The following is a 5,454-nucleotide window of genomic DNA, read 5'->3' as shown; positions in this document are numbered from 1 at the left end:
CCAAGCGCGGGATTACAAAAGTGCACCACCACGCACAGCTCATAGGTGTGTGTTGAATGAATGAACAAATCAATGAATGACTAAATGAATAAATGTACAATAGACTATGCATGCACAGCAAAATGGTGCAGTTATCAAAGAATCTATTAATGAATTAAAAATATACACCTTCTTATAAAAATCTACTAAGTGATTAACGTTGGTAGCGGTAAAGGAATTTCAAATCCTGTTCTGGAGAGAGCCAGTCACTTGCAACTAGAAGGCTTCACATAAGCTATTGGACACCTGTGTATCTCAGTTCTAACTGTAAAATGGAAGCGATGATAATTACCTTGTGAGATTATTAGGAGACTTGAATGAAATAGCTTATATGAAGAGCATAGGACAAGTTCCTTCCACAATGGATGTAATTATTATCAATTCCCTAAATCCTCCTTTATGGAATTTTCTTAAATGTAAAAGGTAACTCTTAATTCAAAGTGATGATCTTTTGGCCTGCTAATACATAAAAAAGATAACAACTCTTCATGAAACATATAGTAAGTATCAAGCCAAAACATCTTTATTTTTTTATTTTTTTGTGGTACTGGGGTGGAACCCAGGGGCTTTTCTACTTCCAGGCTATACTCCCAGACCTATTTTATATTTTATTTGGAAACAGGGTCTCACTAAGTTGCTGAGAGCCTCACTAAGTACCTGAGGCTGGCTTTGAACCTGTGCGATCCTCCTGCCTCAGCCTCCCAAGTGCTGGGATTTTAAGTGTGCACCACCACGCCCAGCCTAAGCCAAAATATCTTTTAGTTGACTGTTTTGAACTGTCTAGACACATACATATCACACACACACACACACATACACACACACACACACAATCCCTCAGCATTCTGAAAATGTGGATACATTACTTTTTCAGCAGTGTTTTTTATTTCTTGGAGAATTCCTAGTAAAGGAGAAAGTGACATGAAGAAGTCTTTTTAAGTCCGCTTTTACTGGTGCAATGTAGGAATGCATCATGAGACTCAAAGTGATAGAAACATACCTGTACACATCACTTGGTAGATTTTCTTCCATCCCTCCTTATAACTGGCCCTTCCTCAAGGGCTTAAAAAAAAAAAAAGACAACTTTGATTTGGAAATAATTTGACTCCAAAGTTGCAAAAATAGTAGTTTTCATAAAACCTTTACCCAGACAAAACCACTATGCCATGGGTACCTTCTCAGAGAACAAAACTTACCTCAATTGTATGAAGAACTTTTACAGATATTAGAGTTATGAGCTAATCAGGATCATATCTTGGCTCCATTCTTCAGAGAAATGAGATGCTCCTTTCAGCATATAGAAAGGACAACTTACACCATTCTTTACATTTTCAAAGAATTTTAAAATCTGAAAACCTTTTTGTCCCAACCTACCTGGAAGTCTGGTCTTTCTCTTTGGGGAAAGCCCAAAGACTTCATAGAGTCAAAGGGATGTAGACAAGAGGTCCCTGATTTCATCCCTAAGGCAAAAGCCCTTCTTTCCCCAGAAGTTAACGCCCTTTTCCCTGCCACTTCTGGATATTGCTATGTGCTCATGCTGGAAGAGACAGAAAGCTGAGGGCAGGCCCAAAATCAAGGAGCATCGCAACCCTAGCTGGATGAGGAATAGGGCAAAGAGGTCTGGGAGAATCAATCACAGGCAGGGGGCACCCGTGGGGAGACCTCACATGGGCTCCCGCCCCTCTGCAGTGTAGAAGTCACCTGGTCACACACAGGGGACACATGCCAGCTGTCCCTCCCAAAACCACATTGCACTTGCCCCTCGGCCTCTCTTCCCACCACTTCAGTATGCTTTGGTGTGACAAATTAGTGTCCAGTGAAAATAGTTAATCTGATAGAACAAAAATAAAAATAAAGTAAAAGTAAAAAATATAAAAATACAGATACAGAATCAGCAGCAGGTGAGGAAACTTTTCTGCTTGGTTTTGTTAACTAAATGCCCAGGTCGTTGGTCCTCTTGGAATAAAGAAATTGGATCTTAGATGTCCCCAGTTGGAGATGACCCATGCTTCATAATTAGAGTATCTCGGGACTGAGAAAAATGGCTTCTTGTTTCGGACCAGCCTGCTTTAAATTTTGGTTCTATTGAAGATTTTTTCCAAAAATACAATTTTGATCCAGAGAATAAAATATAGGGAAAATACATCAAAGACCTCATTTATTCCTTAATGTTTTGTTTAATGAGAAACCATGGAATTTAGAACCAGAGAACCTGTGTTTGAATCCCAGCTCTTCTGTGATTTACCATATATTTAAGCCTGGGCAAATCTTGCCCTCAATTTCCTCATCTGTACAATGGGCAATATAATAATGGTGTTAACCACAGGGTTTATTTGGAGAATCAACTGAGACGGTAAATGTGAAAGTCCTTTACAAATAAAAGGGGATGTACATGGATATCGTCATTGTTCTTTCATTTATAAGGAAGCTATGGTAAAAGAAATAATAATAACCCAGTTAACCAATCGGAACATATTAACTAATAATTCTGAATGCTAGCCTGATGAGATAGACAAGCTTTTCTATTCCTTTCCTTTTTTGTTTTTCTCTTCTTTTTAGTGGGGGAGTAAAGAGAATGTATAGAGAAGGGTTAGAGAGAAGGAAGGGAAGCCGTTTTCCTTCATAAAGTTCTTCATAAAGAAATCCTCTTCCTACAGTTTTTCTTCACGGAGTTCACGGAATCAGTAGTGTTGTTTTCTCCCCATGAATAGTGTCCTCAAAGCTGCGTCCCAGCTTTGCCTGGTGGAGAATTTGGAGGGAAAGCCCAACGCCAGCCTGCAGGGGAGTTTTCATAAGCCTTCATGGTAATGAGAAAAAATAACCACAACTTGGTGAGCTAAATTAATTAAATTTATAGGACTGTCATTTATCCTGCGATTACATCCTTCCCCCGTGATGTCGTGTAAAAGCCTCCTTCCCCTTCTGCAGTGATGGTGATAGTAGATGGCAACTGTTTTGTTTGTTTTCAGTGTCCTTACTCTGCAAAATAAGAGCTTGGCTACCCGATGTCAGGCCCCAATTAGTTTCTGAAATTGGACTGGCCCCGGCCTTGCCAGCCTCTGCGAGCCCTGGCCGGGGAGGTTAATTGGGGGTGGCAGGGCTGGCGGGGAGGCTCGCTCAGCTGCCCGTCGCCCCCTTCCCGGGGCGGTGGGGCCACCGCCGCATCCGGGCGGCCCGGGCTCCGGCTGTGCCTCTGCGCCCAGCCCGCGGCTCCCCGTCCTCCTCCGCTCGCCCAGCCTCCCCGGCTGGCGTCATCCCTCCAGACACAGCTCCCGAAGTTTGCCATGTGCGGTGACCTCGTGTTGACCCCCAGCCATGATACAAACTATGGGATTGTAATGAACCTCTAATTACCCACAGCACCTCGGTGAGTCGTCAGCCCGGCTCCGCTCTCTTCCTCACCAGTTCGGTCACTGGCGCCCTTTCAGCCGCCCTTTCAGCCTGCTGCCCAGCGCCCTGCCGGAAGCCCCAGCCCCAAGGTCTCCACCAAACGAGGCCAGCTCTGCGGGCTTCTGGAAAGACTGATCCCCCGCTTGCTGTGAATCAGAGCGGGCGCTTGCACCTGACTCAGTCCGCGCTGCGTGGGGACCTCGTTCTGGTCTCCTGCACGCCAGCAGGCCTGGCTGAGGGCTGTTGCGCATCCCGAGGGGGCGACTGCCCTCCGTGGGCAGGGAGGGCAGGAGGTCAAAGCATTTCGATCGTATGTGATAATTCAAAAACCCCACATCTTGTTCTCAAACCAAGGACAACCAAGAAAAAAGGCACAAGAACCCGTCTAGACTTAATAAAGTGACGAGCAACAGGTTATGCTTTTCCAGCAGAAAATGTCGGATCCTACCAGTAGGGAAAATAGCTTTCACAAGAATGGCTCTCCCTGTGCCAGAAACTGGGCTAGAGGCTGCCTACACAGCACAGTTAATCTCGACTGAGACAAAACACAGCCAAACCAAGGCGTGTTTCAGATTAAGAAACCGAGGCTTGGAGTGGTAAGAAAACTGTGCAATTCACAGCCAGCAGGCAGCAGTTTGCCTTGTCTCAAAGCACATGCTTTTCTGTAGCTGAGTGGTTGAAACTGGGAAGAGATGGCTGGTCTCAAAGGATGAATAATGTACTCTTTTTTTTTTTTTTTTTTTTTTTGTACTGGGGTTTGAATCCAGGTACATTCTACTGCCAAACTATACCCCGAGTCCTTTTAATTTTTTATTTTGAAATAGGCTCTTGCTATGTTGCTGAGGACCTAAGTTGCTGAGGCTGGCCTCCAACTTGCAATCCTTCTATCTCAGCCTCCCAGGTACTAGGATTATAGGCTTGTGCCTCAGAGCCTGGCTTAGATGAATGTGTGTGTGTGTGGGGGGGGGGGTTTACTGGGGATGGAACCCAAGGGCATTCTACCTCCAAGCTACGCCAGCCCGTGTGTGTGTGTGTGTGTGTGTGTGTGTGTGTGTGTGTGTGTGTGTCTGTCTGTCTGTCTGGGGATGGAACCCAGGGGCATTTGACCTCTGAGCTACACCCCCTGCCCTGTTTTTTATTCTTTATTTTGAAACAGGGTCTCACTAAGTTGTAGAGGGCCTCACTAAGTAGTTGAGGCTGTCTGCAAACCAGGATCCTCCAATCTCTGCCTCCCGAATGCTGGGATTACTTGAAACAAGGTCTCACTGAGTTGCAAAAGGCCTCACTAAGTAGCTGAGGCTGTACTCGAACTGTGATCCTCCTGTCTCAGCCCCTCAAATGCTGGGATTACAAGTGTGCGCCACCACATCCAGTTTAGATGAACTTTTAATTCACCACCAAACCCAGGTGAAAAATAACTCCTGCTTTTCAAAATGACTTATAGAATCATATTCTTCAAGGTTAAACGAGATAATTAACATGAGAATATTGTCTAGAGAAAGTTAGTGAAACTTGAGAAAATGCTCAGTTTAAATCGAGAAAAATGTCAATTCAAATGTCCCTGGCACAAATCTCAAATATTCTTTTTAATGTTCATATATCTGCTGGCATGGAGCAAGCACAAGATAGCCCCAGCTTTAAGGAGCTCACAGAGCATTATTGCTGCTGTTTATATGTCTAAAGAACCCTATTTAAACTTTTTAGAGAAAATGACTAATATTTCTCCAGATTGTAATTTAATATTTGCCTTGGACATCCAAGGCTCGTCATTGCATGAACAATGCCACTCCAGCTACTTTGCATGGGTAGAGAGTGCTCACTGCCACTCAATACCCAGGTTATTCCAACAGCCATGTGGAAGAGGTGGTTGCTAATAAATGTTTACATTCAGTGGTTGTATTTTGTCCCAGACATGAATGGCCATGGGCAATGGCCAAGGACTTGTGTTTCTGAAGCCAATCTGTATTCCTGGATTCTGGAGGTGCTTTTAGTTCAGAGACGTTCTGCAGTCCAGTTCATTCCTTG

The sequence above is a fragment of the Muscardinus avellanarius genome, assembly GCF_963383645.1.
Source record: "Muscardinus avellanarius genome assembly, chromosome: 5".
Classification (NCBI taxonomy): domain Eukaryota; kingdom Metazoa; phylum Chordata; class Mammalia; order Rodentia; family Gliridae; genus Muscardinus; species Muscardinus avellanarius.
The sequence above is the reverse complement of the archived record's forward strand: the minus strand, read 5'-3'. Positions refer to the sequence as shown.